This window comes from Cannabis sativa, chromosome 5 (genome assembly GCF_029168945.1).
Source record: "Cannabis sativa cultivar Pink pepper isolate KNU-18-1 chromosome 5, ASM2916894v1, whole genome shotgun sequence".
Classification (NCBI taxonomy): Eukaryota; Viridiplantae; Streptophyta; class Magnoliopsida; order Rosales; family Cannabaceae; genus Cannabis; species Cannabis sativa.
Window position 1 is genome coordinate 56,608,080 of NC_083605.1, and position 12,227 is coordinate 56,620,306.

Here is a 12,227-nt window from a genome sequence, read left to right on the forward strand (position 1 = left end):
AGTGTAATTTGAATTTAAAAATAGTTAGTATCTATCTTTTTTGCTTAATAATCTATCTTATTTTTAAATTTGATTATATCTTATCTTATTTTTAAATTTAAGGTCAGATTTTAAATATTTTAAATTAAATTATTTTTAAATAATTTGACCTTATTTAAATTTAAAATAAGATAACTATAATCATGTAATTTTAAATAGATGTAAGATATTTTGCTAACTTTTAAATTTTGTTATTTTATTTATTTAAATTACATTTAAAATCTGAAAAAGATATTCATTTATCTTTTCTAATTTTTTATTTATAAAATAACATTTAAATTTTAAAAGTAGTTAGCAAATTTTGAAATGATATTTAGGTTGGTTGAAACCTAATTTTTCAAAATTGTAGGTTTAATTTTGAATTTAAATTTTAATTTACTTTCAATTTTTTTTTATTTCAATTTTTTTTTTTAAAATTTTTGAAATTTTTTTTAAATTAATTATTTAATTTCGAAATTAATTATTTAATTTAAAATTAAATAAATCCTACATCCAACTATCCAGCTAACCTTGTTGCAGGAGTATGTGTTTTAGCTTGTTTGTAAGTTTTCAAAACCTATTATTACTTGATTGCAAATAGCCATGGTTACCTTTTGCCAGATCTAATGATCTGATGGCTCCCTTGGTCAAGATAATAATTTGTAACAGGTATATTTACAAACTTCTTTCATTTGTGTATGACCTAGCAACATGATAGGACCCATCTAAAGTGTGCCTGTGTGAGCCTATGTGTTTAATTTCATTATAGATGCATATATGTTGTTGTTGCTAAATAAAATGTTATAGTCATTGATAGATTTTATTCAGGCCCATTTAGTTTTTGGGCCTATTCAATTAATAACAGTTGTTCTTATTAAGGTTAAATTCCTCTCTTTTGGGCCTTGTGTGAGAGTTGGGAGCCATAGTAGTGGGTATGACATACTGAACCCAGCACTCCCTCACATGAACCACCCCAATTGTGAAGGCCCATTTGCCTGATTTGAATAACTGTACTAGGTTAATTAAACCAGTTTAACCTAATAAAATTGATTAGCAACATAATTAATTTCATTTATTTTGAAATTAATTTAAGAAAATTATAGTTTAAAGAATTTTTTATTCTAAGCTAAACTATATGTATTTTCTTGTATTTAATTAAATATAGAATTATAACCATCTAAATTCTTTCTGAAGCTTAATTTAAATTTTTCATTAAATATTCCTATTTAAGTTGATATTTAGTTATCTACAACTAACCAACTTAAATCTGAATATCTTTTGGATTTAAAATTTCAAAATTAAGTTGAGGAATTTTAGGCATTGGTTATTAAGATTCTTTAAGATATTTTTTAAGTTAATATCTTTTCGAATATTAACTTAAAATGGAATATTTTAGATATTTTTTAGGTTAATATCTTTTCGAATATTAACTTAAAATGGAATATTTTTGAATTAAGTGGTTACAACTTAATTTTTGATATTTAATTAAATTTAAATTTGAAAATATTTAAGTTCTAGATTTTTTCTAATACAACTTAAATTAGATATTTTTTCAAATTTTGTGGAAAAGATACTTAGTCAAATAAGATATTTTCTAGATAGTTATTTCTAGACTACTTATTATTTCTAATATTAAATAGGAAAATATTATACATTGTGAAATTAATTATTTTAAATAATTAATTTTGGTACAATTTATTTTTTCCTAGTATTAAACTAGAGATTAATAATTAAGCCTTCTCTACACTTAATTATTTATTTCTTGAATTTAATACATTTAATTAATTTGACAATTAAATATCTAAGTTGATTTTCATCATGATACTTAAATATTTCTTTTTCATGACAATTAATTAAATAGAAAATTATTTTTAGTTGAAATTTATTTTTTCAACTAAATTTAAATAATTTTCAAAATATATTTTTTCTTTATTTTATTAATCAAATTTCGAAATTGCATTTCTTAAATGCTGGAATTTCGAATTTTATTTGAAAAATAGATTAAAGTTGTAAATTATTTATTTTAATTTTGGACCAACTTAAATCAATGATTTTTTCATTAATTGATTAATTTAAAATAAATGAATTAAAATATATTATTAGCAATTGAATTAATTAGTCAAAGGAAAATCTAGATAGGTGATATTTTTGGTTGAAGTATTTTTCTAATGTATTTAATTAAATAGAAAATTAATATTTAAGTTGATTTTCATCATCATACTTAAATATTTGAAATTTTTCTTATATATTTAATTAAATAGGAAAATTATATTTTTTATTGTAAATTAATTTTATTAATTAATTTTGGGCCAACATGAAAATAGAATAATTTTTCCAGGATTAGTTATTTATTTTAACATGCATTTTTGAAAATTGTATTCTTGAATACTTTAATTTTTCGAAATGCAATATATATTTATAGAAAATTAAATTTGAGTTGTAAATTAATTTAAATTAATTTTGTAACAACTTAAATTGAATATTTTTCTAAATATTTATTGGAAATTATTACTAAGATAGAAATAATTCATGTTATTTCATATCCATCTAAGTAAAATTTATAAATATTAAATTAAAATTTATATTTAGAATTTTTCATTCTAAATTGGAAATTTTAATTAAATAAATATATATTTAAAATAAATAGAATAAATAAAGAGAATCAAAGAAAATACAACTCTTTTTAAATAATGAGCTTTTAATTAAAAGACACTCGATCTCCATTGTGGGTTTTACACCGCGTTTGTTTTAGTGAGTAATCCTCCCTAATGGAGGAACGTTCATTAGCAATTTCGCACCGTTTAATCTCGAATGATAAGTAGTTTGTAAGTGTTTTGTATGGTATGGATCACCCTAATGGTGGCGACCATACTTGACTTGCAAATTGCGAAACAATGGTGGAAGCTCATAAGATAGAATTGCCTTGACTCTCGCCTAAACGGGACAACGCTGAATTCTAATCTTGATCGAATAAAAGGTTGCTAGAATGTTTAACATTTTAGACGAGCTGACAACTCTATTCAATGAATGGTAGCTTTGACTCTCGCCTAAACGGGACACTGATATCAGTTTGTTGAAAACCTTGGAAATTATTTAGGATTATAAGTTTTAGTATTTTCACTTGTCATTCCTACTTGCTATATGTTTATAATTTCTGAATTGTGTATGAATTTATATTGAACAATGTTATTTTCTGTTATTAAGTTGTAGTTTAATTTCGAATCTTCATTGTTGGTCTAACTTTGCTTGTTTATCTAATGAGATAAATCCCTAGTGGATTTTCACCATTAGACATACATAATAGTGTTAGATCTCGAAAGATAAATATTGTATATGCGACATCTAGCTGTTCATCAATTGATGACACCTTAGACTAGTATTTTTACGATATGAAACAAGAAGATTGTATAAATAAGATTACTTTGACTTTCGCTAATCGAAGCATCGTTGGATTCTTATTTTAAACGAAATTATCCTAATTCCTCTTAGCTTATTCATTTTGAATTAGCTTCAAAACATATCATTGGATGAATGGTCTATAAATCATTTCATGTCATTCTATATTTTCTCTTAAGAAATTAAATGACGCATATGATTATAATCCCGAAATTCTATTTCCAATTGATATAAATCCTCAATCTTAGAAATCTCCTACTTGTATGGACAAATCTGACTTAGAGTTTGTATTAGTAGTGCTGGTCCAAGATAGAATTACTCATTATATTTAGTATAAATTTAAGTCTTTGACTTTAATTTTAGATTCCAAACAGAAATTTTCTTATATTTCTAATTCCACATACAATACAGTTACACTTTCTCAAGTGTTTAATATCCATCTTCTATTAATGGATTAAAACTGTATGGAATATGAGTTAGGTATTCTGTGACCAGGATCCACTTGCAGTATTCTAAAAACTCTTTGATGTAACTAAACCTATGTCATCAAAAGACACTACCACATCTTTTTTAATCTATGGCATTTGTATCTTGTTCATAGTGGATTTGACAAGATCAATCTCTGCAAAGAGTTAATTTACCTATGTCCACTGAAAGTAGTTCATCTCATTCGCAGATGGATGTACATTCAGGGGTGGATATGAGTTTTTCGTTGTATTCTTAAAACGATAACTCTAGATTATACCTTTTACCAAGAAATTTAAAATGTTTAAAAATTTCATTAATTTCTAGGAATGGTTAAAACCATTAAGGTAAGTGGTTAACGATCTTGCGAACTGATAGGGGTGGAGAAATAGTTAGTAGATATACAGTTCAAAGATCATTAAATTGATTTTTGAATTATATCCAAACTTACCTCCCCAGAAATTTCGAGTTGCATGTTGATGATTAGTTACTAGTCGTTGCCTAATTCCTTCTATGGTAATACAATTTCAGAATGATGTAATGGTTGTATACTTAATGTAAATCATTACTAGATTCATGGATGACCTAATCAAAATCTTAAGAAAAGCTAGAACTGTTAACCATGGTTTGTTAGCTATTCTAAGTGATTAGGGGTGGACCATCCCATAGTCAATAGATAAGAAAGTGTTTGTTCAAATAAATACTACTTTTCTAAGATAATGACTATGTCTGAAAATAAAGTAGCAAATAAAGGAGATATTTAATTCTTGATTCCAAAAGTGTTCTATCATCTTATATGACATATGATGATCCCACTGCCTCTGTCGTCTTGTCACAACCAAAGAGGTTAATACCATTTATTTTCTTAGACATAATTCACGGTACCTTGTCGTAGTGGGAGAGTTTCTAGGAACTCACCTTCTTATGACTTGGGAGACACTAGTGATTAAAATCCATTGTGAGTTTAAACAAGTAATGGATTGTCAAGATAATAAACTAAGAAGAAAGCCAAAAGAACTATGGTTTAATCCATTCACATGGAGCAACCTAAGTTTTCTATTACAATGACATAAAAGGAAATTTTCGTCTATTCAATGGACTTAACAAAACTTCCTGTTCCTAGTATTATAGGTTTGAGTTTATCTAAACCTATGGCTTATGGTATACCTGGTAATTACTTACTCTAATGCAAGCAACTTACTTTAGTAAGATGCTGAAGCATTTTCTTTCTAATGGCAATCTATAGAAGCTTCACAACTTCTTAGGTATAGATTTTATTTATCTAAGGAAAAGTCTTAACTATTCCAGAAAAGATAAAGCCATGAAAGAATTTCTTAAATCAACATTGAGAGGTCTTAGATATGCTTTTGTATGCCTTAGACCAGACACCTGCTGTTGAGTGGGAGTAATGAGTAGGTATCAGATTAATCCAGGAGAAGAACATTGGAAGACAATCAAGTAATCTTAAGATAAAGAAGAGGAACTATATGTTAGTCTATAAGGGTGTGTTTAAAACTCTTAAACTACACCATATAAGATTTCGAAATTTGCCTTTGTGCTAGTAAATCTTTCTGATAAGATGGTGGTTACTCTGGGGGTGGAATAGTGATTTTGGAGAAGTGTAAAAACCTATTTGAAGTCTCTAGGTCTACCAGAAAGGGACTGAATGTTAAAGCTGCAGGAAAGGTACTTATTCAGTCTAAGGAAAATTCTATACATCTTTGGCACCATTCCAAATTGCCTTAAACTACTAGTGTTAATTTCCTGATTAACCAAAAGTAGTTGCCAAAGGTATAGAATCCAGTATCCCAAGAGAGTAGACATATAGAGAGGAATTTCACATTAACAATGATTTTGTGATTAAGGAAGAGTAATAGTGGAGGAAAGGTTGTGTTTAATTTAACCTTTCAGATCCTATTACGAGGAGTTTAATACTACTACACTTGATTTGTATATCAAGGTGTTGAGATTATTTGAAACACACTTTTTGTTTTATATTAGTGCAAGTGGGAGTTTGTTGGGTTTTATGCCCTAAATAAAACTCATTTCAATATAATCAGATTTACTTATTAATATAGATCAGAAATAACATTTAATGTTGCATGGTTCACATGATTTATTTCATGATTATATGTACATAATGTATAAATTCATCTGAAACCCTTTTCACATTCTTGATCCTGTTTATTGTGCCGTCAACACATTGGAAAGTAAACATGACTATGTGAATAAAGTTTCCTAGATTTATCAGACATAGGGTTTTACTGATATGATAATCTACAACAGAGTTTACTTGCATTTGGAGAAATGATATGTTCTTTCCAGAGCATTGGTTAAAGTAAAGCTCAGGTTGGATGCATGGAGTATGCATCCGAATGGACCGATATTGAACTTTGACTTAGATTTATTAAACTTACCGTAATATCTATTCAAGTCAATATCGCCTAGTTGATCCTAGATCAAATGTTCTTAATCCTGTTATGATTAGGCTCAATCTTGAAAGGTAATTCGTGTTCTTTGATTTGTTAGTTAAGCCTACTTTTAGGTCAGGGTGATACGTACATTTTGGGAACACGGTAGTGCAATTGAGTGGGAGCGCTATCATAAACATGGAATCTATAGCTTCTATCTGGCGAATAGTAAGCAAAGGATGATCTCCTTCGAGCTTGACCAAACGAACATAAATGGTGGAGTACTCATTTCACATAAGCTGAAATATCATTTATACGGGGTCAAGTGTTTTAAGGATAAAATACATTGTAGGGTGTAACGATAATCTAATCCCTTTACATTGTAGATCGTTCATATAGAGGATCATTGATCAAATTAGGATTATAACAATGGATAACTAATGATGTGTCTATATGGTGGAACATATAGAGCATTCTATATAACTGAGAGTGCAATTCTAAGTTCTATGCGTGGATTCAACGAAGAATTAATAAGTTAGTGAATTTTAGTGCTAAATTCTTGATCTACTTATTGGAAGCTCGGTTATAGACCCATGGTCCCCGCACTAGTTGAGATAATATTGCTTGTAAGACTCATGTAATTGGTTTTGATTAATCAATTATAATTCTCAAATTAGACTATGTCTATTTGTGAATTTTTCACTAAGTAAGGGCGAAATTGTAAAGAAAGAGTTTATAGGGGCATATTTGTTAATTATGATACTTTGTATGGTTCAATTAATAAATATGATAAATGACAATATTATTTAATAATTATTTATAGTTATTAAATAGTTAGAATTGGCATTTAAATGGTTGAATTAGAAAATTGGCGTTTTTGAGAAAATCAGATGCAGAAAAGATAAAACTGCAAAATTGCAAAAAGTGAGGCCCAAATCCACCTTGCATGGCCGGCCACTTTTGTAGGGTTTTTCCCTCTGATATTTTCATTATTTTAATGCCAAATAATTCAAACCTAACCCTAGTGGAATGCTATAAATAGATAGTGAAGGCTTTAGGAAAATTACACTTCTTCTGACACTTTCTGAATCAGAAAAACCTGAGCCTTCTCTCTCCCTATCTTTGGCCGAACCCACTCTCTCTCTCTTCCTCTTGAATTTCGAAATCCTTAGTGTATGAGTAGTGCCCACACACAGCAAGTTATACCTCAATCATAGTGAGGAAGATCGTGAAAGACTTTCAGCAAGAAGGAGGTTTCAGCATAAAAGATTCAGAGAAAGAGATCCAGGTTCAGATATTGATAATGCTCTGCTACAGAAAGGAATCAAGGGCTAGATATCTGAACGGAAGGAGTCATTTAATTCCGCTGCACCCAATGTAAGGTTTCCTAAACTTTATATGTGTTCATTTCATCGTTTTAGAAAGTTCATATTTAGGGTGTTAATCAACATACTTGTGAGTAGATCTAAGATTCTCGTAAAATCATTTTTAACAACTGGCCTCAGAGCCATGGTAATTGATTTACTTGTAAGAAATTTGGACTTTAAAACGATTGTTTGCTTGTTTTTGGATGGTATCATGTTGTATTGAGTGTTATTTGATGATTGATTGATGTTTATGAATTTTCGTGAAACATAATTAAATATCTATTTCTGAAATTATTTTTATTGGATAGTATGAAAAAAATTAAGCAAGTTACTTTTTTACAGAACTCAATTTCGATTTAATTTGAATTAGTTATGATTTTTTGAAGATTCGAAAAAATCGGAGTTGTGCTGAAATTTTCCTGCGATCGTGAAAACTGTCCGTACAGCTCACAATTTTTTCGTTTTCTTCGATTTTTCATGCTTTTTCATGGAATTAACTTCCGATTTTTTGTGTATTTCTATATTTATACGATTACTATTCCTAATTCAATTCTAATTATCATTATGAATTTATTTAATATTTTTTAAATTTAATTCAAGATATTAGTGTAATTTGAATTTAAAAATAGTTAGTATCTATCTTTTTTGCTTAATAATCTATCTTATTTTTAAATTTGATTATATCTTATCTTATTTTTAAATTTAAGGTCAGATTTTAAATATTTTAAATTAAATTATTTTTAAATAATTTGACCTTATTTAAATTTAAAATAAGATAACTATAATCATGTAATTTTAAATAGATGTAAGATATTTTGCTAACTTTTAAATTTTGTTATTTTATTTATTTAAATTATATTTAAAATCTAAAAAAGATATTCATTTATCTTTTCTAATTTTTTATTTAATTTTTATTTATAAAATAACATTTTTTTTTGATAAATCAGAAATTCATTGCACCACAAACAATTTTTTACATCCTAAAAGCACCTTAAAATAAAAGGCCTTGAATAAACTTTTCTATTCCAGCTGCTGTACTAACATTTAATAACAACTATACAACTTTATAAACTCTCAAACCATTCTCTATCTTGTTGTGTAATTTTTTTCGGCCATATAGACAAAATTCTGCTTTTAACAAACCATTTAATTTGCTTGAAAACCTCTTCCACACCAGTTTTTTTTTCCCCCATTGATGCTCATTTCGGGTCTGCCAGATTAAGTAGACCAGGGCTGCTAAACCAGCAGCCTTCACTTTCTTCTTGAACCTGCTACACTTTGCCTTTCTCAACCTCTTCATGAGACTTTGGAGGGATATTTCCTTTGTATTCCAGCCGAGCCAATGCAACACCTGTGACAGAGAAGCAGTAGCAAACAAACAGCCAAAGAAAAGATGTTCTATTGTTTCTGTGGCTGTATTGCATAATATGCAATTATCAGATTCAATCACTCCATGTTTGTGTAATCTGTCTTTGGTTTTGAGTCTATTCATCATAGCTAACCAAAGAACAAAGCTATGCTTTGGTGTATTTAGTCTAGACCACACTTCATTACACCATGATACCTTTTCGAACTCTTGAGCAAACCATGTTTGACCCTTCCCAATTTGATATTCATGTGCTGAAAAATCACTCTGTTGCACATAAAATCTGATTTTGTCTTTAAGCTCCACCATTTTCCTCCAATACCAACTTGCATTCAAAGGAGCTTTGTAATCCCACCACGAATCTTGTTTGATATACACACTATGAATCCATTTCACCCACAAGTTATCCTTCTTTTTCTCTATTGCCCACACATGCTTCACCATAGCTGCTGCATTCCAGTGAGGAATGTACATCAGCCCCAAACCCCCTGTTTTCTTTGGACAGCACACCTTTTCCCAAGCTACAGCCACAGCTCCGCTCATCACACTTTTTCCTGTCCATAAGAAGCTCCTACAAATTGCTTCCAACTCCTTAATGATTTGCTTAGGGAGAAACATAATTTGACACCAATATATGTGAATGGAAAGCAAAACCGATTTAATAAGCACCAATCTCCCTGCAAAGGACAAATGTCTCGAGCTCCAAATCCTTATTCTTGCTACCATTTTCTGAACCAGGCTACTACAATTAGAAGCCGATATCTTCCTAGCACAGATTGGAACACCAAGATACTTGAAAGGCTCATTTTGCTTTGTAAAACCTGACATTTCAAGAACCCTTCTAATTTCATTTTCATCCATACCACTACAATACAGTGCAGATTTAGAATTGTTAGCAACCAAACCCGAAGTGATCGAGAAGAGCTTGAGAGCTTGCATCATTAAATATACACTTTTGAAGTCCCCTCTGCAAAACATTAGAACATCATCTGCAAAGCTTAAATGATTCAACTCCATACCAACACATCTCTCATGGAAACCGAATCCATCTTTCTTCCCAACTTTCCTCATCAATCTATTGAAATACTCCATACCCACTACGAACAACAATGGAGACATAGGATCACCCTGCCTAAGCCCTCTCTTTGTTGCAAAGAACCCATGCATGGATCCATTGAGCATAAGAGAAAACATAGGGGTTCGAACACAACTCATTACTAAATCAGTAAACTTTTTCGAAAAATTTAAGGCATCCAACATTTCCTCGAGGAAATCCCAATCCAAAGTGTCATAAGCCTTTTGCAAGTCAAGTTTAATCAAACAATTAGGCTTAGCTCCTTTTCTTCCATAATTCCTAATTAGGTCTTGACAAATCATGATGTTATGAGCTATATATCTACCCTTAATAAACCCTCCTTGATTCAGAGAGACTAAATCCGGAAGGATGTTCTTAAGCCTAGAACATATTAGTTTGGTAGCAATTTTATACAACACATTACAACATGAGATAGGTCTAAAGTCACTCACCAAATTAGGGCTCTTGATCTTTGGGATAAGCGTGATCACTGTAGAATTTATCTCCTTCAGAAGCTTCCCTGAATGCAGAAAAGATCTAATGGCTTCACACACCTCCAACCCAATCATTTCCCAATTATCCTGGAAGAGGAAACTCCCAAACCCATCTGGACCCGGACTCTTGTTCCCAGGAATGCTAAAAACTGCTTGCTTTATGTCTTCATTTGAATACTCAGCTAATAAGGCTTCAGCTTGGGCAGCCGAAACAGTAGGCCCCTCAGCTATTACAAACATTTTCACTTTCCTCCTGTTTTGCATTTTGGTTCCGAGAAGCTGTTTATAGTATTGCAGAAACGCCTCAGTGACATCTTTCCCATTATCCACTCTAATCCCACTTGCATTCACAATAGATGTGATCCTATTTTGAATTCTCCTTTCTCTTAGGCTAGAGTGATAAAATTTTGTATTCTCATCCCCATCCTTAATCCAATTCACTTTGGATTTTTGTTGAAGGAAGGAAATAAAAGCCTTATGAACTTTCTGGTACTCTTCTCTAGCTTCCAATTCCTTTTGCTGAGCATCCCGATCTCTAGGATTCCTCTGAATTTCTACTTGACACTCTTCCAATCGGGCCTTAGCCTGTAATTCCTTATTATGAATATCCGAGAAGCCTTGGTTGTTCAACTGTTTCAACATACCTTTCAAAGCCTTCATTTTGGACACCACCCTAAACATGCTTGACCCCTGAACAGCAATCTTCCATGTATCCCCCATCTTTTGTTGAAAAGAAGGATGACTTGACCACATCCGAAAATATTTGAAAGGTTTCCTACCATTTAGAATAGTAGGAAATAAAGTTAATATCGCCGGAGTATGATCAAATAACCCTTCATTGAGAAACAAAGCTTCAGCATTCTCGTATGTCTCCAACCACCTCTGATTAGCCATGATTCGATCTATCTTGGAATAAACCCGCTCTTCTCCTTGTTGTTTGTTATTCCAAGTAAAGAAACTACCACTTTGCTTAACATCCTCCAATTGACATTCCCCAACACAATCTTTAAACTTGGAATGACTATAATGCTCTCTCTTTCCAATCCTCTCTCCTTTTTCTAGGATGTCATTAAAGTCCCCTAACACAATCCATGGTTCTTGCCTTATTAAGTCTTTCCATAAAACATTTCTCCCCTCCTCATGATTAAAACCATAGACAAAAGAAACATAGAAGCAATTCCTCTTGTCTATTGTAGTAACCCGAAGATGAACCAGCTGGCTAGAGCAAAAAATAATGTCTACATGGTAACTCCCAGGATTCCACGCTACAATCATCCTTCCCCCTTTAGCCCAAGCAATATTCGAGGTAAAACACCAATTCCTAAACATTCTCATGTACAAGGCTCCAAGCTTTGGAGCCTTCACTCTCGTCTCGAGGAGACCAACCAGCCCTATTCTATGTTTCTCAATAAAGTTCTTCACTTCTTGTTGTTTCTGCAGACTGTTGATTCCCCAGACGTTCCAACTTAGGATTCTATCCATGAGTAAGAGGAGGTTCTCCCCCTCCTCTTGTATCACCTACTTTCGGCCATTCCTCATCATTCAAAATCCCTTCATCTTGTAAGTGCCCCTCTATTTCATCTAACACATTGAAAGCATTAGATGTTTGAGGATCATCTACTATATTCTGCCCAA